At 61.2% G+C, this 25,763-nt stretch overlaps 3 non-coding genes across 3 annotated transcripts; all 3 read left to right on the top strand.

Moving 5' to 3' along the window:
• The first annotated feature begins 6,061 nt into the window (after positions 1 to 6,061).
• Positions 6,062 to 6,225, top strand: LOC115656956. The gene has a single exon (XR_004001829.1). It is a non-coding gene; the product is annotated as a U1 spliceosomal RNA (small nuclear RNA).
• An 8,955-nt stretch (positions 6,226 to 15,180) lies between these two features.
• LOC115656936 lies at positions 15,181 to 15,344 on the top strand. The gene has a single exon (XR_004001810.1). It is a non-coding gene; the product is annotated as a U1 spliceosomal RNA (small nuclear RNA).
• A 6,181-nt stretch (positions 15,345 to 21,525) lies between these two features.
• Positions 21,526 to 21,689, top strand: LOC115656925. Its single transcript, XR_004001799.1, has one exon. It is a non-coding gene; the product is annotated as a U1 spliceosomal RNA (small nuclear RNA).
• Positions 21,690 to 25,763: the final 4,074 nt, after the last annotated feature.

Below are 25,763 nucleotides of genomic sequence, written 5' to 3'. Positions count from 1 at the left end.
TAGTTCCGTTGTTCTCTCGCTGTGGCTTTTGCTGCGTACGGTCCAATAAGCCCCGTTTCTTTTTTTCGGGCTCTTTTTTCCCACAGCAAAACCCTTCTCACGACTTGCTTCTCGGATGCTCTCTAACCTTTTCAGTCGGACAGACACGGGGCTGGCCCCACCCTGTGGGGGAGAAGGTATTTCCATGGCTTTAGGCCCACCCCCTTCCCATATACCATTTGCTGCACTGGATCTGCTCACTGCTGGGGGCCCCCCTTTCCCCCAACACACCCAGCTGCGGGGCTGCCCCGACCCACCCAAGTGCTCAGCTGCACCAGGCAGACGGGCTCACTGATGGCACCTGCAGTCCCCGCGGGGCTCCTGCCTCCCTTCCTGGCCCTGGGGGGACATTCATTCTCTCCTGCCTTGGGGCTGGGCTGGGTGTGCCGTGAACATCTCGCCCCAGCTCTGGGGCCGAGCGCCCCAAACTCATTGCATGGCCTGGCCCAGGCTGAGACAGCCGGTGCCCTTAGCCAGCGGGAAATGACCCTGCGTGTGCCCCCTGCCATCAGAGCATGGCGGGAAAGGAGACCTGCCATCCACCACCACCAGCACCCCCAGTCCTCCCAGCTGTGCACAGGGGCCTGGCGCCTGGCGCCCCCAGCCCCTCGCTGAACACACCACAGGCCTGACCTGTGTTTCTGGGGCTCCCGGCTCTGTCCTGTGGGCACTCGCTGAGCGGGGCCCAGTGTGTGATGAATTTGTGGGGCCTCAGCCAGTCATCACTGATAATTTTATACATCCACACAGATGCTTCCTCGCACAGTTGGTGTCCAAACCCCCCCGCCCTGTCCAGTTCACAACGTGGTCTGCCTCTGATGCCAGCCTCCCCATGCCCCCACCTGGTGAGCTGCTCGCCCCCCCCCTTTATGCACCATGCAGGATTCTGGAACTAGGCAGAGGGCTAGAACCCAGCCCAGCTGCTCTGCTCTAACCACAAGGCCCTGCTCTCCTCCCAAAGCCAGGGTTAGAACCCCCTGCTCTAACCACAAGGCCCCCACACGATCCCAGAGCTTGTTAGAACCCAGGTGTCCTGATGCTTCCTCTGCTAGTTCCCCACCCCCCTTCTGAAAGAGACCAGCCCCTCACTATTGGGTCCGGCCACGCGAGCGACGCCAGGCACCGGCCTTGTTATGTTTTTTTAAACAAGCCCCTTTGCATTTGCTGCCTCGCAATGAGCTCCCCATAAACATTCCAGAGCGCTACCGTGGTGGCCCCTTTGGGCGCCACGCTAGGCAAGAGCGGCTCCACCGACCCCACGATCCTGGGGGCTGTACATGTGCTGTTAATATAAGCTGCCTGGGTGCAGGGCAGCGGTGGGACTGAAGAGGCTCATGCCCCCTCCCCCTAGTCAGGGCCGGCTCCAGGCCACAGCGTGCCAAGCGCGTGCTTGGGCCAGCACACTGCAGGGGGCGCTCTGCCGGTTGCTGGGAGGGCGACAGGTGGTTTGGTGTTGCTGCCGCAGGCGTGGCTGCGGACAGTCCGCTGGTCCTGCAGCTCTGGGGGACCTGCCGCAGACACACCTGCTGGAGGTCCACCGGAGCTGCAGGACCGGCGAGTGGCAGAGTGCCCCCCGCGACGTGCCACTGTGCTTGGGGCGGCGAAATGCTAGAGCCAGCCCTGCCCCCAGTTCATTTGGCTGGGTCCCGGCTCCACTAGCACTTTGCAAAGCTGACAGTGGCTTTGGCGCTAGCGAATGGGCGCCGTGTCAATGCAGAGCCGGATGAGTCCTTTGGCCCGAGCACTGGGTAGGGGCGGGCCCGGCTCGGCAGCACGTGGCAAGTGCCAGACTGAGCTGCATGCCAGACGGCAGGTCCACAGGACTCCTTTCTGTACCATACGGCTTGGCTCAGAATCATAGACTATCAGGGTTGGAAGGGACCTCAGGAGGTATCTAGTCCAACCCCCTGCTCAAAGCAGGACCAACGCCCACTAAATCATCCCAGCCAGGGCTTTGTCAAGCCTGACCTTAAAACCCTCTAAGCAGGGCCGTCTTTAGCCATTTTGCTGCCCCAAGCACGGCGACATGCCGCGGGGGCCCTCTGCCACTCGCCGGTCCCTTGGCTCCAGTGGATCTCCAGCAGATCTGGGTGTGGAGGGTCCACTGCTCCCGCGGCTCCGGTGGACCTTCGCGCTTGGTGTACTGGGGCCTGGAGCCGGCCCTCCCTCTAAGGAAGGAGATTCCACCACCTCCCTAGGGAACCCATTCCAGTGCTTCACCACCCTCTTAGTGAAAAAGGGTTTTCTAATATTCAACCTAAACCTCCCCCACCGAAACTTGAGACCATTACTCCTTCTTCTGCCACCTGGTACCACTGAGAACAGTCTACATCCATCCTCTTTGGAACCCCCTTTCAGGTAGTTGAAAGCAGCTATCAAATCCCGCCTCAATCTTCTCATCTGCAGACTAAACAATCAAGTGCTCTGGCCCTCTAATCATGTTTGTTGCCCTCCGCTGGACTCTTTCCAATTTTTCCACATCCTCCGTGTAGTGTGGGGCCCAGAACTGGGCACAGTACTCCAGATGGGGCCTCACCAATGTTGACTAAGTGCTTCAGAATTGATTCCTTCAGGACCTGCTCCATGATTTTTCCAGGGACTGAGGTGAGGTTGACTGGCCTGTAGTTCTCCAGATCCTCCTCCTTCCCTTTTTTAAAGACAGGCCCTACATTAGCCTTTTTACAGTCATCCGGAACCTCCCCCAATCGCCATGACATTTCAAGGATCATGAGTCGCTTGCTGGCACATTCAGCACCAGTTGGCTCGTTAATGGGCATATGCCAACCTAGAGCCAAGCGCAGCCCTTTGGGCCTGGCCCAGCTGGGTGGGCTGCGATCCCTTGCCCGCCTGAGGGGCAGAGGGCGGGCTGGTGCCGTAAACCATACCCATGTGGGTCACAGCAAGGGGCGCATCACATTGCTTAAAACAGTCCCTGTAACCCTGCCCCCCCCAACTCCAGGCAGTGCCGAGAGCTCCTGGGCCCACATGCAGGTTTGCACAGGGGTAACTGGTTGTCACGGAGTGGGGGGGATGGAAGTCAAGGCCCTGCACCCCCCTTCCTGCGATTCACCGTGACTCTCAGCCAGCCAGTAAATGAGAACATTTATTTAGACGACAGGAACACAGGCCAAGACAGGCCTTGCAGGTACAGGCAACCGGACCCCCTCAGTCAGGTGCAGCTGGGGGACCAGGGAGGCCAGATCCCCATTGGGAGACCAGAGTCCCATGTGTGCTCCCCTCCAGTCTCCCAGCCAGCTCCAAACTGAAAACTCCCTCCAGCCTCTCACTCAGCCTCCCCCCAGCTCCTCCCCCACCCTTTGTCCAGGTTCCCGGGCCAAGGTGTCACCTGGCCTCCAACCGCCTTACTGGGTTCTCATCTTACCTGCTCAGATATCATCCCTCAAGGAAAGGCTCCCATCCCCAATGCAGATAATCCCAGCAAAACTCCCCTGCAACCTTCCCAGGCCAACACTCCCCATTCAGCATTCCAAGAACACAGTAAGAACACACTGGTCACCAGGGCCAGGGCAGGATGGGGCCCTTGGTTTTCCCCTGAACAGGCGCCCCGGAGCTGAACGATCAGCCCTTGCACCCCACCTCGCCGTAAGCCATGGGTCTCCCCGGCCCTGCCCCCGTGGGACCTGCCTGCCCCCTGCCCCGGCCAGGTTAGACCCAGAGCTGAGAAGCTGTGACTAGACCTGACACAAGCACATGGCTCTGTGACCCACTCCCAGGAGCCTGCTTGCTGCCCCTGGTGCAGGCCTTTTGAACCCGGGGCGGGGAGACTCCATGGCTTTAGGGAGCGAATTATTTCAGCTGCTGCGTGAGAGGTGGGGCCCTGTGTGCACCCCCCAGCTCTGCCTGCGCCCCCACCCCACCACTCCCACCCTACAGCACCCCCTGTTGTTCTGCTGCCTGACTTTGGCTGGCATTACCAGTGCCCCCCCCACCCCCATCCAGAGACCCCTGCTAGCCCGGCCCTGGGCTCCCATCAGCTCTGCCAGTGCCCCTCAATACCGACCCGCAGCCCCTGCTAGCTCAGCCATGGGCTCCCCCCAGTTCTGCCAGTGCCCCTCATTCCCGACCCGCAGCCCCTGCTAGCCCAGCCCTAGGCTCCCCTGAGCTCTGACCGTGCCCCTCAATCCTAACCCGCAGCCCCTGCTAGCCCAGCCCTGGGCTCCTCCCAGCTCTGCCAGTGCCCCTCACTCCTGACCCACAGCCCCCTGCTAGCCCGGCCCTGGGCTTCCTCCAGCTCTGATAGCTCCCTTCAATCCTGGCCCGCAGCACCCTACTAGTCGAGCTCTGGGCTACCCGCAGTTCTGATACTGCTCCTCAATCCGAGCCCGCAGCCCCCTGCTAGCCCAGCCCTGGGCTCCCCTCAGCTCTGACAGTGCCCCTCAATCCTGACCTCCAGCCCCCTACTAGCCCAGCCCTAACTCCTGACCTGCAACCCCTCCTGTTCTCATCAGAGGAGCCCTGTTTTTCTGATGTCCCTGTGTGGGACTCAGGATGAGTCCCCCCACCCCAACTCCCATCTCCAAGCCTGGATGTTGCCCATCCTCAACCCCCCCACCCCACCCCGTTGAGCCCTTGACTCCCAGTGACTCTGGAGTCCAAAGGCCGTGAGGAGTGGGGTGCAGGGTCCCTGTTCACGCCCACAACCCAGCCTGGCTGGGGTGGGGCGCAGAGGTTATTGCAGGAGCTGCCTCCTTACCTCTCTGACAGGGGCGGAGAGGGTGAAACGGGCACCAGTCCCTTTATGGCACCATAGAAACGAGGATGGGGCAGGGGCTGGCGCTGGGGCTGGGTCTAGCCCAGGGGTGGCTCCAGGCCCCATCACGCCAAGTGTGTGCTTGGGGTGGCATGCCACGGGGGGCGCTCTGCCAGTTGCCTGGAGGGGGGCAGGCAGGCCGCCTTTGGCGGCGTGCCTGTGGGAGGTCCACCGGATCCGCGGGACCGGTGACCAGCAGAGCGCCCCCCCGAGGCATGCTGCCGTGCTTGGGGTGGTGAAATGTCTAGAGCCGCCTCTGGTCTAGCTTGAGGCAGAGCTGGGCGGGTTGGGGAAACCTGCTGTGTCCGGCACCTACCTCCAACCCTCCTGCCCAGGTTCTGGCTCCCAGTGGGAAGATGCCAGGGGAAAAGGGGAGCTCCCCCTGCCCCGCCCCAACCCCCCACCAGCCGAGATTCCTTGGGCCCAGGGAGGACCCAGCCGCTGCTCTGCCGGGGATTAGCCAAGCCTGGCACCATGGAGGGGCCGGCTGCTGCTCGGAGCCCCTGCCCTCACTCGTGCCCCCTGGAGCCAGCTCAGGCCTGGGGCGGGGGCGGGCAGGGAGTGTCCACACACACAGGCTGGGGGTGCCAGGAGCTAGGGGAGCTGAGTTGGAGAGTGACCCTCTCCCTAGTGCGGGGGCTCTGACGCAGCCTGTCCTCATGCGGGGGTGGGGGGGTAGTGAGTGATGGGTGCTGCCCCTGGGGGGGATTCAAACCTGTGCCCCCAGCCCCCAGCAGCTGTAACCCCTTGGGTGCCAGGCTCGCCCAGGCTGCAGGACACTTTCCTGTAGGGCAGGGAGCGGGGACAGCACTGGGGTCCGGGTCACGCCCCCACGGGACCCCCAAATGCTGTTGGGGGCTGAGGAGCTGCCCCCATATGACTGTGCCAGAGTAGGGCAGGGGACCCCGCCACCCTGGCTCGACGGGCACCACCCGGACCCGGCCAGGGGAGAGCGCCCCGCCCAGGCACGCAGGGGCGGGACCTGTATGGAGGGGCGGAGCTGCGTGAGCCCGTATGCAGATCTGTGTGCGAGCAGAGCATTGTGGGAGCGGAGGCGGGCTGCCCAGCAGGGCCCGACTTTGGCCCCGGGAGCTCGGCGTGGAGAAGGGAGGCGCCTCGCGGACGCGTCGGGGCAGCTGTCGGCAGTGGGGGCCGGCGTGGGCGAGGCCGGCGGCGGGGCGCGGCGGTCCGCCCCGTGTGTTAGAAGTGTGGGGCGAGCGAGGGCGGGCGGCGGCTGGGCGGCCGGAGCTCATACTTACCTGGCAGGGGAGATACCATGATCACGAAGGTGGTTTTCCCAGGGTGAGGCTCATCCATTGCATTGCGGGTGTGCTGACCCCTGCGATTTCCCCAAATGCGGGAAACTCGATTGCATAATTTGTGGTAGTGGGGGACTGCGTTCGCGCTCTCCCCTTGCGAGCGGTGCCAGAAACAGACAAACCCGGGCTGGACGGGACCCTTCGTAGCGCTTTGTTTGCTGCGCTTCAGTTTCTCGGTTTTTATAACTGAAGTTTCATGATTTTGTTTCCCGTGACTAGAGCTCAGTTTTTCTCTTGTTGTGGCCTTTGCTACGTACCAGCCGTTAATCCTCGTTTCTTTCTCTTGGGCTCTTTTTCCCCAGAATAAAGCTCTCTTCACAGCCTGCTTCTTGACTGTTCTCGGGAAAATTGTTTTCTTTCCCACCGACTGTCTTACAGGAACAGACGTGAGGCTGGCCCCACCCTGTGGTGGAGCAGGTATTTCCATGGCTTTAGGCCCACTCCCTTCCCATATACCATTTGCTGCACTGGATCTGCTCACTGTTGGGGGGGCCCCCCTTCCCCCCAACACACCCAGCTGCGGGGCTGCCCCGACCCACCCAAGTGCTCAGCTGCACCAGGCAGGCGGGCTCCCTGATGGCACCTGCAGCCCCCATGGGGCTCCTGCCTCCCTTCCTGGCCCTGGGGGGACATTCATTCTCTCCTGCCTTGGGGCTGGGCTGGGTGTGCCATGAACACCTCGCCCCAGTTCTCGGGGCCGAGCGCCCCAAACTCATTGCATGGCCTGGCCCAGGCTGAGACAGCCGGTGCCCTTAGCCAGCAGGAAATGACCCTGCGTGTGCCCCCTGCCATCAGAGCATGGTGGGAAAGGAGACCTGGAATCCCAACCCCGCTTCAGTCCTCTCAGCTGTGCACAGGGGCCTGCCACCCCCACCCGCCCATCTGAAAGAGACCAGTCCCTCACTATTGGGTCCGGCCACGCGAGCGACGCCAGGCACCAGCCTTGTTATGTTTTTTAAACAAGCCCCTTTGCATTTGCTGCCTCGCAATGAGCTCCCCATAAACATCCCAGAGCGCTACCGTGGTGGCCCCTTTGGGCGCCACGCCAGGCAAGAGCGGCTCCGCCGACCCCATGATCCTGGGGGCTGTACATGTGCTGTTAATATAAGCTGCCTGTGTGCAGGGCAGCGCTGGGACTGAAGAGGATCATGCCCCCTCCCCCTAGTCAGAGCCGGCTCCAGGCCACAGCGTGCCAAGCGCGTGCTTGGGCCAGCACACTGCAGGGGGCGCTCTGCCGGTTGCTGGGAGGGCGGCAGGTGGTTCTGGTGTTGCTGCCGCAGGCGTGGCTGCAGACGGTCCGCTGGTCCTGCAGCTCTGGTGGACCTGCCGCAGACACACCTGCTGGAGGTCCACCGGAGCTGCAGGACCGGCGAGTGGCAGAGTGCCCCCCGCGACGTGCCACTGTGCTTGGGGCGGCGAAATGCTAGAGCCAGCCCTGCCCCCAGTTCATTTGGCTGGGTCCCGGCTCCACTAGGACTTTGCAAATCTGACAGTGGCTTTGGTGCTAGCGAATGGGCACCGTGTCAATGCAGAGCCGGACGAGTCCTTTGGCCCAAGCACTGGGTAGGGGCGGGCCTGGCTCGGCAGCACATGGCAGGTGCCAGACCGAGCTGAGTGCCAGACGGCAGGTCCAACGGGACTCCTTTCTGTACCGTACGGCTTGGCTCAGAATCATAGACTATCAGGGTTGGAAGGGACCTCAGGAGGTATCTAGTCCAACCCCCTGCTCAAAGCAGGACCAAGCCCAACTAAATCATCCCAGCCAGGGCTTTGTCAAGTCTGACCTTAAAAGCCTCTAAGCAGGGCCGTCTTTAGCCATTTCGTTGCCCCAAGCACGGCGGCATGCCGCGGGGGGCGCTCTGCCGCTCGCCAGTCCCTTGGTTCCAGTGAATCTCCGGCAGATGTGGCTGCGGAGGGTCCGCTGGTCTCGCGACTCCGGTGGACCTCCCGCAGGCATGCCTGCAGATGTTCCACGGAACCGCGGGACCAGCGGACCCTCCGCAGTCACGCCTGCGGGAGTTCCACCAGAGCTGCCTGCCGCCCTCCCAGCAACCGGCAGAATGCTCCCCGCGGCATGCTGCCCCAAGCATGCGCTTGGTGTGCTGGGGCCTGGAGCTGGCCCTGCCTCTAAGGAAGGAGATTCCACCACCTCCCTAGGGAACCCATTCCAGTGCTTCACCACTCTCTGAGTGAAAAAGTTTTTCCTAATAGCCAACCTAAATCTTCCCCTCTGCAACTTGAGACCATTACTCCTTGTTCTGTCATCAGGTACCACTGTGAACAGTCTAGATCCATCCTCTTTGGAACCCCCTTTCAGGTAGTTGAAAGCGACTATCAAATCCCCCCTCATTCTTCTCTTCTGCAGACTAAACAATCATGCGCTCTGGCCCTCTAATCATGTTTGTTGCCCTCCGCTGGACTCTTTCCAATTTTTCCACATCCTCCTTGTAGTGTGGGGCCCAGAACTGGGCACGGTACTCCAGATGGGGCCTCACCAATGTTGACTAAGTGCTTTAGAATTGATTCCTTCAGGACCTGCTCCATGATTTTTCCAGGGACTGAGGTGAGGCTGACTGGCCTGTAGTTCCCCGGATCCTCCTCCTTCCCTGTTTTGAAGACGGGCCCTACATTAGCCTTTTTCCAGTCATCCGGGACCTCCCCCGATCGCCAAGCCTTTTCAAAGATCATGAGCTGCTTGCCGGCACGTTCAGCACGAGCTGGCTTGTTAATGGGCACATGCCAACCTAGAACCAAGCACAGCCCTTTGGACCTGGCCCAGCTGGGTGAGCTGCGATCCCTTGCCCGCCTGGGGGGGAAGGGAGCCTGGTGCCCTAAGCCCTGCCTGTGTGGGTCACATCAGGGGCGCATCACACGCCTTAAAACAGTCCCTGTAACCCTGCCCCCACCCCACCCCCCACTCCAGGCAATGCTGAGAGCTCCTGGGCCCACATGCAGGTGTGCACAGGGGTAACTGGTTGTCATGGAGTGGGGAGGAGGAGTGGAAGTTAAGGCCCTGCACGCCCTTTCCTGCGATTCACCGTGACTCTCAGCCAGCCAGTGAATCAGAAGGTTTATTTAGATGCCAGGAACACAGTCCAACACAGGCCTTGCCACTACAAACAACGGGACCCCCCTCAGTTGGGTCCATCTGGGGGGCCAGGGAGACCAGAGCCCCATGTGGGCTCCCCTCCAGTCTCCCAGCCAGCTCCAAACTGAAAACTCCCTCCAGCCTCTCACTCAGCCTTTCCCCAGCTCCTCCCCCACCCTTTGTCCAGGTTCCCGGGCCAAGGTGTCACCTGGCCTCCAACCCCCTTCCTGGGTTCTCATCTTACCTGCTCAGGTATCATCCCTCAAGGAAAGGCTCCCATCCCCAATGCAGATAATCCCAGCAAAACTCCCCTGCAACCTTCCCAGGCCAACACTCCCCATTCAGCATTCCAAGAACACAGTAAGAACACACTGGTTAGCAGGGCCAGGGCAGGATTGGGCCCTTGGTTTCCCCTCTACAGGCCCCCTGCGAGCTGAGCGATCAGCCCTGTACCCCACTCTGCCGTGGGTCACGGGTCTCCCTGGCCCTGCCCCCGCGGGACCTGCCTGCCCCCTTCCCCGGCCAGGTTAGACCCACAGCTGAGAAGCTGTGACTAGACCTGACACAAGCACATGGCTCTGCGCTCCACCCCCAGGAGCCTGCTTGCTGCCCCTGGTGCAGGCCCCCTGGAGCCCGAGACGGGGGGACTCCACGGCTTTAGGGAGCAAGTTATTCCAGCTGCTGCGTGAGAGGTGGGGCCCTGTGTGCACCCCCAGCTCTGCCTGCACCCCCACCCCGCCACTCCCAGCCTACAGCACCTCCTGTTGTTCTGCTGTCTGACTTTGGCTGGCATTACCAGTGCCCCCTACCCTGACCCACAGCCCCCTGCTAGCCCGGACCTGGGCTCCCCCCAGCTCTGCCAGTGCCTCTCATTCCCGACCCGCAGCCCCTGCTAGCCCAGCCCTGGGCTTCCCTCAGCTCTGACAGTGCCCCTCAATCCCAAACTGCAGCCCCCTGCTAGCCCGGCCCTGGGCTCCCCTCAGCTCTGACAGTGCCCTTCATTCCTGACCCACAGCCCGCTGCTAGCCTGACTCTGGCCTCCCTCCAGCTCTGATAGTCCCCCTCAATACTGACCTGCAGCCCCCTGCTAGCCCAGCCCTGGGTTCCCCCCCAGCTCTGCCAGTTCCCCTCATTCCCGAACCACAGCCCCCTACTAACCCAGCCCTGAGCTCCCCTCAGGTCTGACAGTGTCGCTCAATCCCAACCCGCAGCCCCCTGCTAGCCTGGCCTTAGGCTCCCCTCAGCTCTGATAGTCCCCCTATCACGGAGTCACTGGGCGATGCTCTGGAACAGCTCCCCACAAAGCCAGTCAGGACTTTGGGGAGCCTCCTCTCCCTTGGAGCAGACTTGTTCAGGGCAAGAAGCTCACACGGCTTCACCTCCTGGGTCTCTCCTTGGAGCATTCAGCATCCTCTGCCCCTCCGGGCACTTCCCACAGCGAGCCCGCCCCAGTGGGGTCCTGGGGGGGCCACAGGGTCCTGCACCCCCACTTTGCAGTCAGACGTGACTCTCAGCCAGCCAGTAAAACAGAGTTTTATTCGATGACAGGAAGAGGGTCTAAAACAGAGCTTGTAGATACAGCGAACCGGGCCCCCTCGGTCGGGTCCATTCTGGGGGGCAGTGAGCCAGACCCCCCATGTCCGCCCTCAGCCAGCTCAGGACCAACAACCCCCTCCAGCCCCTCCTCTCTGCTCAGCTCCTTTCCCGGGCCAGGAGGTCACCTGATCTCTTTGTCTCCAACACCTTCAGTTGGCACCTTTGCAGAGGGGGGCCCAGGCCATCAGTTGCTAGGAGACAGAATGGCAGGCATTTAGGTGCACTGGCCCTTGGCTCTGCTAGATACTTAAGAACTGCCATGGGGACACTGAGGCACCAACACAGTATTCAGAGAAAACATTAAGAACATTCCTAGTTCATCACACCCCTTCAATCCCGACCTGCAGCCCACTGGTAGCCAGCCCTGGGCTCCCCTCAGCTCTGAAAGTGCCCCTCAATCCTGACCCGCATCCCCTGCTATCCCCGCCCTGGGCTCCCCCAGCTCTGACAGTGCCCCTCAGTCCTCACCTGCAGCCCTCTGCTAGCCCAGTCCTAACTCCTGACCTGCAGCCCCTCCTGTTCTCATCAGATGAGCCCTGTTTTTCTGATGTGCCTGCTTGGGGCTCAGGATGGGTCTTCCCACCCCAACTCCCATCTCCAAGCCTGGGTGTTGCCCATCCTCAGCCTCCCATCCCACCCCACCCTGCTGAGCCCTTTACTCCCAGTGACTCTGGAGTCCAGAGGCCGTGAAGAGTGGGGTGCAGGGTCCCTGTTTACACCCACTGCCCACCATGGCTGGGGTGGGGGGCGGAGGTTATGCCAGGAGTTGCCTCCTTATCTCTCTGGCACCATAGAAACCAGGTTGGGGCTGGTGCTGGGTCTAGCCCAGGGGCAGTCCCAGGCCCCAGCATGCCAAGCGCATGCTTTGGGTGGCATGCCGTGGGGGGCGCTCTGCCGGTCACCGGGAGGGCGGCAGGCAGGCTGCCTTTGGCGGCAGACCTGCGAAGGGTCCACTGGTCCTGCCGCAGGACCGGCGACCGGCAGAGCTCCCCCCGTGGCATGCCCCTGTGCAGGGCCGGTGCAAGGATATTTTGCACCCTAGGCGAAACTTCTACCTTGCTCCCTCTGCCCCCACCCCTCCCCCCAGAGCATTGCTTATTATAAACTTTCAAAAATGAATACTGCATAATGTAAAAGCAGCAAAGAATCCTGTGGCACCTTATAGACTAACAGACGTTTTGGAGCATGAGCTTTCGTGGGTGAATACCCACTTCTTCAGATGCAGCGGGTATTCACCCGCGAAAGCTCATGCTCCAAAACGTCTGTTAGTCTATAAGGTGCCACAGGATTCTTTGCTGCTTTTACAAATCCAGACTAACACGGCTACCCCTCTGATACTTGACTGCATAATGTGGCATTGTTCATTAGAATTAATACATATTTGGCTTGAAAATTTATTAATTTAATTATTTAGCCTACATATTTAATGAAAACAATTGAATAACCTGACAGCGTGTGGGGCTGGCTGGCTCTGGGCAGGCCAGGGGATGCGAAGCTGGTTGGAGATGGGGTGTGGGGTTGGCTGGAGACAGGGGGTGTGGGACTGGCTGCGTGCAGGGCAGGGGGTGTGGGGCTGGCTGCAGGTAGGGCAGGGGCTGCAGCAGGGGCTGGATGGAGACAGGTGGTGTGGGGCTGGCTATGGACAGGACAAGGAGTGCAGCAGGGGCTGGCTGCATGCAGGGCAGGGAGTGAGGGGCTGGCTGTGGGCAGGGCAGGGGGTGTGAGGTGGCTGGAGACAGGAGGTGTGGGGCTGGCTGTGGGCAGGGCAGGAGGTATGGGGCTGGCTGCAGGCAGGGCAGGGGGTGCAACAGGGGCTGGCTGCGGGCAGGGCAGGGGGTGCGGGGCTGGTTGAGGCAGGGAAGGTCGTGCGGGGCTGGCTAGAGACAGGGCAGCGGGTGAGGGGCTGGCTGGAGGCAGGGGAAGGGGTGTGGGGCTGACTAGAGGCAGGGCAGGGGATGAGGGGTTGGCTGCAGTCAGGACAGGGGGTTCAGCTGCCATGGATGGAGCTGGAGCACAAAGAGCAGCTGCAGAAGGAAGAGCTGTTGGACAGAAGCTTCTGTGAGGAACCGGCTCTGTCCCATGGAGAGGTACCGCTGCGGGATCTGCATTTTAAATAGCAGTGGGGATGCCCCTGCAGCCCTTGCCCTCTCAGCCTCCTGGGCACTGGCTCTCTGCAGCTCACTCCCTAGGGGCTCAGCCCTGCTCCTCTTGCCCCCAGTCCCTCATTAGGCCTGGGTGCAGGGAAAGCATGCAGCATATCTTTATACTGTGTTAATGACTCCTGAACTGGTGGGGGCTATGCCTAATTGCTGCCACTATCTCTTTCTTTGCTGGGCAATTAGATGACAATTAACTTGGAATAGCCCAGAGGGCTCAGAGTAGAGGAGGGAGGAGAGACCTTTAGGTTTCAGTTCTGTGCAAAGCCAGTTACCTTTTCTTTTCAGCTGCCTATAAACAAACCTAGTAGAGAAAAGAGTTTCTTCCCCCCATCTCCTCCCCCCAAAAATTGGTTATGATTTTAATGGATCCAGAAGCAAAATAATTCTGTAATCAAAAAGACAAGTTTCCTGCTTTCCCTTCCACAAAGATCTATTTCCGACCCAGGTAACTTATTATTTATTATCTGTAGTAACTATGTTCTCACGTTGGAATGATACACTGTAGTGGGGTCGGAGTTCTTTGGAAATCCCTCAGCTCTTTTGCGGTGTTGGGAGTCAATGCTAGACCCTCGGTTAATGACTTTTACCTTACCTCACGTGCCCATCTTTTGGTCATTAATTTTTGAAGTTAAATTAGATTTTCAAAACCCAGCTTTAAAATGATGTTCATGCCGACAATTGCAATTTAATTGTCTAAATGGGGAAATCGATGCCTTGAAATTATGGCATCTAATTTTAAAATTGTATTAAAAATGTGGCATTATAAAGGGGAAATATTTTAAAAGGTTTATCCAGCATCCCCATTACTGTTACCCAGGATTCTGCTTCAAGCAGTAACACAGGAGGGAGAGGGCAATGGACAGATTAGTGTTCAGTGGTACTTCAAACAAAAAGACATTTACTCTTAAATTATCTCGTTGATGCCTAATTGACGATCTAATAGCATGTATCAAGTACATCCAAACTTCGCGGAATAAGCTTGTTAGCATTTCCAAGGGGGACACTGACCATTCCAAACAGTGATAAGTGGTGCCTGCGGGCGGTCGTGCAGGCATGACCGCGGCAGCTCAGACTCCCTCTCTGTCCCACCATTTAAAAAAAAAATTGAGGGCGCTTTTTGGCGCCCTCAAATCTCGGTGCCCTAGGCAACCGCCTAGTTTGCCTAAATGGTTGCACCGGCCCTGCCCCTGTGCTTGGGGTGGTGAAATGTCTAGAGCCGCCTCTGGTCTAGCCTGAGGCAGAGCTGGGCGGGTTGGGGGAAACCTGCTGTGTCCGGCACCTGCCCCCAACCCCCCTGCCGGGGTTCTGGCTCCCAGTGGGATGATGCCTGGGGAAAAGGGGAACTCGCCCCAACCCCCCACCAGCCAGGATTCCTTGGGCCCAAGGAGGAGCAAGCTGCTGCTCTGCTGGGGATTAGCCACCCCTGGAACCACGGAGGGGCCAGCTGCTGCTCGGAGCCCCTGCCCTCACTCGAGCCCCCTGGAGCCAGCTCAGGCCTGGGGCAGGGGCGGGCAGGGAGTGTCCACACACACAGGCTGGGGGTGCCAGGAGCTAGGGGAGCTGAGTTGGAGAGTGACCCTCTCCCTAGTGCGGGGGCTCTGACGCAGCCTGTCCTCATGCGGGGGTGGGGGGGTAGTGAGTGATGGGTGCTGCCCCTGGGGGGGATTCAAACCTGTGCCCCCCGCCCCAGCAGCTGTAACCCCTTGGGTGCCAGGCTCACCCAGGCTGCAGGACACTTTCCTGTAGGGCAGGGAGCGAGGACAGCACTGGGGTCCGGGTCACGCCCCCACGGGACCCCCAAATGCTGTTGGGGGCTGAGGAGCTGCCCCCATATGACTGTGCCAGAGTAGGGCAGGGGACCCCGCCGCCCTGGCTCGACGGGCATCACCCGGACCCGGCCAGGGGAGAGCACCCCGTCCAGGCACGCAGGGGGCGGGACCTGTATGGAGGGGCGGAGCTGCGTGAGCCCGTATGCAGATCTGTGTGCGAGCAGAGCATTGTGGGAGCGGAGGCGGGCTGCCCAGCAGGGCCCGACTTTGGCCCCGGGAGCTCGGCGTGGAGAAGGGAGGCGCCTCGCGGACGCGTCGGGGCAGCTGTCGGCAGTGGGGGCCGGCGTGGGCGAGGCCGGCGGCGGGGCGCGGCGGTCCGCCCCGTGTGTTAGAAGTGTGGGGCGAGCGAGGGCGGGCGGCGGCTGGGCGGCCGGAGCTCATACTTACCTGGCAGGGGAGATACCATGATCACGAAGGTGGTTTTCCCAGGGTGAGGCTCATCCATTGCACTGCGGGTGTGCTGACCCCTGCGATTTCCCCAAATGCGGGAAACTCGACTGCATAATTTGTGGTAGTGGGGGACTGCGTTCGCGCTCTCCCCTGGAGAGTGGTGCCAAAAACAGACAAACCCGTCCTGGACGGGATCCTTTGTAGCGCTTTGGTTTATTAGTCCTTTTAGTTGCCGGTTTGTGGCTTTTTAGCTGTCTTTGTGTTATCGCTTTGTTTTACTGCAGTTCCGTTGTTCTCTCGCTGTGGCTTTTGCTGCGTACGGTCCAGTAAGCCCCGTTTCTTTTTTTCGGGCTCTTTTTTCCCACAGCAAAGCTCTCTTCACGACCTGCTTCTCGGATGCTCTCTAACCTTTTCAGTCGGACAGACCCGGGGCTGGCCCCACCCTGTGGGGGAGAAGGTATTTCCATGGCTTTAGGCCCACCCCCTTCCCATATACCATTTGCTGCACTGGATCTGCTCACTGCTGGGGGCCCCCCTTTCCCCCAACACACCCAGCTGCGGGGCTGCCCCGACCCACCCAAGTGCTCAGCTGCACCAGGCAGACGGGCTCACTGATGGCACCTGCAGTCCCCGCGGGGCTCCTGCCTCCCTTCCTGGCCCTGGGGGGGACATTCATTCTCTCCTGCCTTGGGGCTGGGCTGGGTGTGCCGTGAACATCTCGCCCCAGCTCTGGGGCCGAGCGACCCAAACTCATTGCATGGCCTGGCCCAGGCTGAGACAGCCGGTGCCCTTAGCCAGCGGGAAATGACCCTGCGTGTGCCCCCTGCCATCAGAGCATGGCGGGAAAGGAGACCTGCCATCCACCACCACCAGCACCCCCAGTCCTCCCAGCTGTGCACAGGGGCCTGGCGCCTGGCGCCCCCAGCCCCTCGCTGAACACACCACAGGCCTGACCCGTGTTTCTGGGGCTCCCGGCTCTGTCCTGTGGGCACTCGCTGAGCGGGGCCCAGTGTGTGATGAATTTGTGGGGCCTCAGCCAGTCATCACTGATAATTTTATACATCCACACAGATGCTTCCTCGCACAGTTGGTGTCCAACCGCCCCGTCCAGTTCACAACATGGTCTGCCTCTGATGCCAGCCTCCCCATGCCCCCACCTGGTGAGCTGCTCGCCCCCCCCCTTTATGCACCATGCAGGATTCTGGAACTAGGCAGAGGGCTAGAACCCAGCCCAGCTGCTCTGCTCTAACCACAAGGCCCCGCTCCCCTCCCAAAGCCGGGGCTAGAACCCCCTGCTCTAACCACAGGGCCCCCACATGCTCCCAGAGCTTGTTAGAACCCAGGTGTCCTGATGCTTCCTCTGCTAGTTCCCCACCCCCCTTCTGAAAGAGACCAGCCCCTCACTATTGGGTCCGGCCACGCGAGCGACGCCAGGCACCAGCCTTGTTATGTTTTTTTAAACAAGCCCCTTTGCATTTGCTGCCTCGCGATGAGCTCCCTATAAACATCCCAGAGCGCTACCGTGGTGGCCCCTTTGGGCACCACGCCAGGCAAGAGCGGCTCCGCCGACCCCACGATCCTGGGGGCTGTACATGTGCTGTTAATATAAGCTGCCTGGGTGCAGGGCAGCGGTGGGACTGAAGAGGCTCATACCCCCTCCCCCTAGTCAGAGCCGGCTCCAGGCCACAGCGTGCCAAGCGCGTGCTTGGGCCAGCACACTGCAGGGGGCGCTCTGCCGGTTGCTGGGAGGGCGGCAGGTGGTTCTGGTGTTGCTGCCGCAGGACGGTCCGCTGGTCCTGCAGCTCTGGTGGACCTGCCGCAGACACACCTGCTGGAGGCCCACCGGAGCTGCAGGACCGGCGAGTGGCAGAGTGCCCCCTGCGACGTGCCACTGTGCTTGGGGCGGCGAAATGCTAGAGCCAGCCCTGCCCCCAGTTAATTTGGCTGGGTCCCGGCTCCACTAGCACTTTGCAAAGCTGACAGTGGCTTTGGTGCTAGCGAATGGGCGCCGTGTCAATGCAGAGCCGGACGAGTCCTTTGGCCCGAGCACTGGGTAGGGGCGGGCCAGGCTCGGCAGCACGTGGCAGGTGCCAGACCGAGCTGCATGCCAGACGGCAGGTCCACGGGACTCCTTTCTGTACCGTACGGCTTGGCTCAGAATCATAGACTATCAGGGTTGGAAGGGACCTCAGGAGGTATCTAGTCCAACCCCCTGCTCAAAGCAGGACCAAGCCCAACTAAATCATCCCAGCCAGGGCTTTGTCAAGTCTGACCTTAAAAACCTCTAAGCAGGGCCATCTTTAGCCATTTCGCTGCCCCAAGCACGGCGGCACACCGCGGGGGGCCCTCTGCCACTCGCCGGTCCCTTGGCTCCGGTGGATCTCCAGCAGATCTGGCTGTGGAGGGTCCACTGCTCCCGTGGCTCCGGTGGACCTTCGCGCTTGGTGTGCTGGGGCCTGGAGCCGGCCCTCCCTCTAAGGAAGGAGATTCCACCACCTCCCTAGGGAACCCATTCCAGTACTTCACCACCCTGCTAGTGAAAAAGTTTTTCCTAACATTCAACCTAAACCTCCCAAACTGCAACTTGAGACCATTACTTCTTGTTCTGTCATCAGGTACCACTGAGAACAGTCTAGATCCATCCTCTTTGGACGCTCCTTTCAGGTAGTTGAAAGCACCTATCAAATCCCCCCTCATTCTTCTCGTCTGCAGACTAAACAATCATGAGCTCTGGCCCCCTAATCATGTTTGTTGCCCTCCGCTGGACTCTTTCCAATTTTTCCACATCCTCCTTGTAGTGTGGGGCCCAGAACTGGGCACGGTACTCCAGATGGGGCCTCACCAATGTTGACTAAGTGCTTCAGAATTGATTCCTTCAGGACCTGCTCCATGATTTTTCCAGGGACTGAGGTGAGGTTGACTGGCCTGTAGTTCTCCAGATCCTCCTCCTTCCCTTTTTTAAAGACGGGCCCTACATTAGCTTTTTTACAGTCATCCGGAACCTCCCCCAATCGCCATGACATTTCAAGGATCATGAGTCGCTTGCTGGCACATTCAGCACCAGTTGGCTCGTTAATGGGCATATGCCAACCTAGAGCCAAGTGCAGCCTTTTGGGCCTGGCCCAGCTGGGTGAGCTGCGATCCCTTGCCTGCCTGAGGGGCAGAGGGCGGGCTGGTGCCGTAAACCATACCCATGTGGGTCACAGCAAGGGGCGCATCACATTCCTTAAAACAGTCCCTGTCACTCTGCCCCCCCCCCACTCCAGGCAGTGCCGAGAGCTCCTGGGCCCACATGCAGGTGTGCACAGGGGTAACTGGTTGTCACGGAGTGGGGGGGATGGAAGTCAAGGCCCTGCACCCCCCTTCCTGCGATTCACCGTGACTCTCAGCCAGCCAGTAAATGAGAAGGTTTATTTAGACGACAGGAACACAGGCCAAGACAGGCCTTGCCGCTACAGCCAACCGGACCCCCTCAGTCAGGTGCAGCTGGGGGACCAGGGAGGCCAGATCCCCATTGGGAGACCAGAGTCCCATGTGTGCTCCCCTCCAGTCTCCCAGCCAGCTCCAAACTGTAAACTCCCTCCAGCCTCTCACTCAGCCTCCCCCCAGCTCCTCCCCCACGCTTTGTCCAGGTTCCCGGGCCAAGGTGTCACCTGGCCTCCAACCCCCTTACTGGGTTCTCATCTTACCTGCTCAGGTATCATCCCTCAAGGAAAGGTTCCCATCCCCAATGCAGACAGTCCCAGCAAAACTCCCCTGCAACCTTCCCAGGCCAACACTCCCCACTCAGCATTCCAAGAACACAGTAAGAACACACTGGTCACCAGGGCCAGGGCAGGATGGGGCCCTTGGTTTTCCCCTGAACAGGCGCCCCAGAGCTGAACGATCAGCCCTTGCACCCCACCTCACCGTAAGCCATGGGTCTCCCCGGCCCTGCCCCCGTGGGACCTGCCTGCCCTCTGCCCGGCCAGGTTAGACCCAGAGCTGAGAAGCTGTGACTAGACCTGATACAAGCACATGGCTCTGTGACCCACTCCCAGGAGCCTGCTTGCTGCCCCTGGTGCAGGCCTTTTGAACCCGGGGCGGGGAGACTCCATGGCTTTAGGGAGCGAATTATTTCAGCTGCTGCGTGAGAGGTGGGGCCCTGTGTGCACCCCCCAGCTCTGCCTGCAACCCCACCTGGCCACTCCCACCCTACAGCAGACCCTGTTGTTCTGCTGCCTGACTTTGGCTGGCATTACCAGTGCCCCCCACCCACATCCAGAGCCCCCTGCTAGCCCGGCCCTGGGCTCCCGTCAGCTCTGCCAGTGCCCCTCAATACCGACCCGCAGCCCCTGCTAGCTCAGCCATGGGCTCCCCCCAGCTCTGCAAGTGCCCCTCATTCCCTACCTGCAGCCCCTGCTAGCCCAGCCCTGGGCTCCCCTGAGCTCTGACTGTGCCCCTCAATCCTAACCCGCAGCCCCTGCTAGCCCACCCCTGGGCTCCTCCCAGCTCTGCCAGTGCCCCTCACTCCTGACCCACAGCCCCCTGCTAGCCCGGCCCTGGGCTTCCTCCAGCTCTGATAGCTCCCTTCAATCCTGGCCCGCAGCACCCTGCTAGTCGAGCTCTGGGCTCCTCCCCAGCTCTGATACTGCTCCTCAATCCGAGCCCGCAGCCCCCTGCTAGCCCAGCCCTGGGCTCCCCTCAGCTCTGACAGTGCCCCTCAATCCTGACCTCCAGCCGCCTACTAGCCCAGCCCTAACTCCTGACCTGCAACCCCTCCTGTTCTCATCAGAGGAGCCCTGTTTTTCTGATGTCCCTGTGTGAAACTCAGGATGAGTCCCCCCACCCCAACTCCCATCTCCAAGCCTGGATGTTGCCCATCCTCAACCCCCCCCCACCCCACCCCGCTGAGCCCTTGACTCCCAGTGACTCTGGAGTCCAAAGGCCGTGAGGAGTGGGGTGCAGGGTCCCTGTTCACGCCCACAGCCCAGCCTCGCTGGGGTGGGGCGCAGAGGTTATTGCAGGAGCTGCCTCCTTACCTCTCTGACAGGGGCGGAGAGGGTGAAACGGGCACCAGTCCCTTTATGGCACCATAGAAACGAGGATGGGGCAGGGGCTGGCGCTGGGGCTGGGTCTAGCCCAGGGGTGGCTCCAGGCCCCATCACGCCAAGTGTGTGCTTGGGGTGGCATGCCACGGGGGGCGCTCTGCCAGTTGCCTGGAGGGGGGCAGGCAGGCCGCCTTTGGCGGCGTGCCTGTGGGAGGTCCACCGGATCCGCGGGACCGGTGACCAGCAGAGCGCCCCCCTGAGGAATGCTGCCGTGCTTGGGGTGGTGAAATGTCTAGAGCCGCCTCTGGTCTAGCTTGAGGCAGAGCTGGGCAGGTTGGGGAAACCTGCTGTCTCCGGCACCTACCTCCAACCCTCCTGCCCAGGTTCTGGCTCCCAGTGGGAAGATGCCAGGGGAAAAGGGGAGCTCTCCCTGCCCCGCCTCAACCCCCCACCAGCCGAGATTCCTTGGGCCCAGGGAGGACCCAGCCGCTGCTCTGCCGGGGATTAGCCAAGCCTGGCACCATGGAGGGGCTGGCTGCTGCTCTGAGCCCCTGCCCTCACTCGTGCCCCCTGGAGCCAGCTCAGGCCTGGGGCGGGGGCGGGCAGGGACTGTCCACACACACAGGCTGGGGGTGCCGGGAGGTGGGGGAGCTGAGTTGGAGAGTGACCTCCTCCCTACCATGAGGGCTCTGATGCAGCCTGTCCTCATGTGGGGGTGGGGGGGGGTAGTGAGTGATGGGTGCTGTCCCTGGGGGGGATTCAAACCTGTGCCCCCTGCCCCCAGCAGCTGTAAACCCTTGGGTGCCAGGCTCGCCCAGGCTGCAGGGCACGTTCCTGTAGGGCAGGGAGCGGGGACAGCACTGGGGTCCGGGTCACGCCCCCACGGGACCCCCAAATGCTGTTGGGGGCTGAGAAGCTGCCCCCCACCAATGACTGTGCCAGAGCGGGGCAGGGGACCCCGCCACCCTGGCTCGACGGGCACCACCCGGACCCGACAGGGGAGAGCACCCCGCCCAGGCACGCAGGGGGTGGGACCTGTATGGAGGGGCGGAGCCCCGTGAGCCCGTATGCAGATCTGTGTGCGAGCAGAGCATTGTGGGAGCGGAGGCGGGGTGCCCAGCAGGGCCGGAGTTTGGCCCCGGGAGCTCGGCGTGGAGAAGGGAGGCGCCTCGCGGACGCGTCGGGGCAGCTGTCGGCAGTGGGGGCCGGCGTGGGCGAGGCCGGCGGCGGGGCGCGGCGGTCCGCCCCGTGTGTTAGAAGTGTGGGGCGAGCGAGGGCGGGCGGCGGCCGGGCGGCCGGAGCTCATACTTACCTGGCAGGGGAGATACCATGATCACGAAGGTGGTTTTCCCAGGGTGAGGCTCATCCATTGCACTGCGGGTGTGCTGACCCCTGCGATTTCCCCAAATGCGGGAAACTCGACTGCATAATTTGTGGTAGTGGGGGACTGCGTTCGCGCTCTCCCCTGGCGAGCGGTGACAAAAACAGACAAACCCGGGCTGGGCGCTGCTCAGCTTTTGTCTCTCGTTGTTAGAGCTCCGTTCTTTTTCGATGTGCTTTTTGCTACGTATGGTCCGTTACGTTTTCTTTGTTTATTTTGGGCTTTTTTCGCAATTTGCTTTTCGGCTGCTCTCGGGTGAATAGTTTTTCTCTCGGGATCATCCTTCTTATTGGGAGGGAAATGAGGCTGGTATCACCCTTTGGGGGACGAGGTTTTTCCATGGCTTTAGGCCCATTACGTCCCTTTTTGCCATTTGCTGCACTGGATCTGCTCACTGCTGGGGGCCCTTCCCCCCAACACACCCAAGTGCTCAGCTGCACCAGGCAGACGGGCTCAGTGATGGCACCTGCAGCCCCCATGGGGCTCCTGCCTCCCTTCCTGGCCCTGGGGGGACATTCATTCTCTCCTGCCTTGGGGCTGGGCTGGGTGTGCCGTGAACACCTTGCCCCAGCTCTGGGGCCGAGCGACCCAAACTCATTGCATGGCCTGACCCAGGCTGAGACAGCCGGTGCCCTTAGCCAGCAGGAAATGACCCTGCGTGTGCCCCCTGCGATCAGAGCATGGCGGGAAAGGAGACCTGGAATCCCAACCCCGCTTCAGTCCTCTCAGCTGTGCACCGGGGCCTGCCACCCCCACCCCCCCACCTGAAAGAGACCAGCCCCTCACTATTGGGTCCGGCCACGCAAGCGACGGCAGGCACCAGCCTTGTTATGTTTTTTTAAACAAGCCCCTTTGCATTTGCTGCCTCGCAATGAGCTCCCCATAAACATCCCAGAGCGCTACCGTGGTGGCCCCTTTGGGCGCCACTCCAGGGAGAAGCGGCTCCGCCGACCCCACGATCCTGGGGGCTGTACATGTGCTGTTAATATAAGCTGCCTGGGTACAGGGCAGCGGTGGGACTGAAGAGGCTCATGCCCCCTCCCCCTAGTCAGGGCCGGCTCCAGGCCACAGCGTGCCAAGCGCGTGCTTGGGCCAGCACACTGCAGGGGGCGCTCTGCCTGTTGCTGGGAGGGCGGCAGGTGGTTCTGGTGTTGCTGCCGCAGGCATGGCTGCGGACGGTCCGCTGGTCCTGCAGCTCTGGCGGACCTGCCGCAGACACACCTGCTGCAGGTCCACCGGAGCTGCAGGACCGGCGAGTGGCAGAGTGCCCCCCGCGACGTGCCACTGTGCTTGGGGGGGCGAAATGCTAGAGCCAGCCCTGCCCCCAGTTCATTTGGCTGGGTCCCGGCTCCACTAGCACTTTGCAAAGCTGACAGTGGCTTTGGTGCTAGCGAATGGGCGCCGTGTCAATGCAGAGCTGGACGAGTCCTTTGGCCCAAGCACTGGGTAGGGGCGGGCCCGGCTCAGCAGCACGTGGCAGGTGCCAGACCGAGCTGAGTGCCAGACGGCAGGTCCACGGGACTCCTTTCTGTACCGTACGGCTTGGCTCAGAATCATAGACTATCAGGGTTGGAAGGGACCTCAGGAGATATCTAGTCCAACCCCCTGCTCAAAGCAGGGCCAACGCCAACTAAATCATCCCAGCCAGGGCTTTGTCAAGTCTGACCTTAAAAGCCTCTAAGCAGGGCCGACTTTAGCCATTTCGCTGCCCCAAGCACGGCGGCACGCCGCGTGGGGCGCTCTGCCGCTCGCCGGTCCCTTGGTTCCAGTGAATCTCCGGCAGATGTGGCTGCGGAGGGTCCGCTGGTCTCGCGACTCTGGTGGACCTCCCGCAGGCATGCCTGCGGATGTTCCACCGGAACCGCGGGACCAGCAGACCCTCCGCAGTCACGCCTGCGGGAGGTCCACCAGAGCTGCCTGCCGCCCTCCCAGTAACTGGCAGAATGCCCCCCGCGGCATGCTGCCCCAAGCATGCGCTTGGTGTGCTGGGGCCTGGAGCCGGCCCTGCCTCTAAGGAAGGAGATTCCACCACCTCCCTAGGGAACCCATTCCAGTGCTTCACCACCCTCCTCATGAAAAAGGGTTTTTCTGATATCCAGCCTAAACCTCCCACACTGCAACTTGAGACCATTGCTCCTTGTTCTGCCACCTGGTACCACTGAGAACAGTCTAGATCCATCCGCTTTGGAACCTCCTTTCAGGTAGTTGAAAGCAGCTATCAAATCCCCCCTCACTCTTCTCGCCAGCAGACTAAACAATCATGAGCTCTGGCCCCCTAATCATTTTTGTTGCCCTCCGCTGGACTCTTTCCAATTTTTCCACATCCTCCTTGTAGTGTGGGGCCCAGAACTGTGCACAGTACTCCAGATGGGGCCTCACCAATGTTGACTAAGTGCTTCAGAATTGATTCCTTCAGGACCTGCTCCATGATTTTTCCAGGGACTGAGGTGAGGCTGACTGGCCTGTAGTTCCCCGGATCCTCCTCCTTCCCTGTTTTGAAGACGGGCCCTACATTAGCCTTTTTCCAGTCATCCGGGACCTCCCGCAATCGCCATGACATTTCAAGGATCATGAGTCGCTTGCTGGCACGTTCAGCACCAGCTGGCTTGTTAATGGGCACATGCCAACCTAGAACCAAGTGCCGCCCTTTGGGCCTGGCCCAGCTCGGTGAGCTGCGATCCCTTGCCCGCCTGGGGGGGAGGGGAGCCTGGTGCCCTAAACCCTGCCTGTGTGGGTCACATCAGGGGCGCATCACAAGCCTTAAAACAGTCCCTGTAATCCTGCCTCCACCCCACCCCCCCACTCCAGGCAGTGCTGAGAGCTCCTGGGCCCACATGCAGGTGTGCACAGGGGTAACTGGTTGTCACGGAGTGGGGGGGAGGGGTGGAAGTTAAGGCCCTGCACGCCCCTTCCTGCGATTCACCGTGACTCTCAGCCAGCCAGTGAATCAGAAGGTTTATTTAGATGCCAGGAACACAGTCCAACACAGGCCTTGCCACTACAAACAACGGGACCCCCCTCAGTTGGGTCCATCTGGGGGGCCAGGGAGACCAGAGCCCCATGTGGGCTCCCCTCCAGTCTCCCAGCCAGCTCCAAACTGAAAACTTCCTCCAGCCTCTCACTCAGCCTTTCCCCAGCTCCTCCCCCACCCTTTGTCCAGGTTCCCGGGCCAAGGTGTCACCTGGCCTCCAACCCCCTTCCTGGGTTCTCATCTTACCTGCTCAGTTATCATCCCTCAAGGAAAGGCTCCCATCCCCAATGCAGATAATCCCAGCAAAACTCCCCTGCAACCTTCCCAGGCCAACACTCCCCATTCAGCATTCCAAGAACACAGTAAGAACACACTGGTTAGCAGGGCCAGGGCAGGATTGGGCCCTTGGTTTCCCCTCTACAGGCCCCCTGCAAGCTGAGCGATCAGCCCTGTACCCCACTCTGCCGTGGGTCACGGGTCTCCCCGGCCCTGCCTCCGCGGGACCTGCCTGCCCCCTTCCCCGGCCAGGTTAGACCCAGAGCTGAGAAGCTGTGACTAGACCTGACACAAGCACATGGCTCTGCGCTCCACCCCCAGGAGCCTGCTTGCTGCCCCTGGTGCAGGCCCTCTGGAGCCCGAGACGGGGGGACTCCACGGCTTTAGCGAGCAAGTTATTCCAGCTGCTGCGTGAGAGGTGGGGCCCTGTGTGCACCCCCAGCTCTGCCTGCACCCCCACCCCGCCACTCCCAGCCTACAGCACCTCCTGTTGTTCTGCTGTCTGACTTTGGCTGGCATTACCAGTGCCCCCTACCCCGACCCACAGCCCCCTGCTAGCCCAGCCCTGGGCTCCCCTGAGCTCTGACAGTGCCCCTCAATACCGACCCGCAGCCCCTGCTAGCCCAGCCCTGGGCTCCCCCCAGCTCTGCCAGTGCCTCTCATTCCTGACCCGCAGCCCCTGCTAGCCCAGCCCTGGGCTTCCCTCAGCTCTGACAGTGCCCCTCAATCCCAAACTGCAGCCCCCTGCTAGCCCGGCCCTGGGCTCCCCTCAGCTCTGACAGTGCCCTTCATTCCTGACCCACAGCCCCCTGCTAGCCTGACTCTGGCCTCCCTCCAGCTCTGATAGTCCCCCTCAATACTGACCTGCAGCCCCCTGCTAGCCCAGCCCTGGGCTCCCCCCAGCTCTGCCAGTG

The sequence above is a fragment of the Gopherus evgoodei genome, chromosome 8 (genome assembly GCF_007399415.2).
Source record: "Gopherus evgoodei ecotype Sinaloan lineage chromosome 8, rGopEvg1_v1.p, whole genome shotgun sequence".
NCBI lineage: Eukaryota > Metazoa > Chordata > Testudines > Testudinidae > Gopherus > Gopherus evgoodei.
Note: the sequence above shows the minus strand (reverse complement) of the source record. Positions and strands in the feature narration are given on the sequence as shown.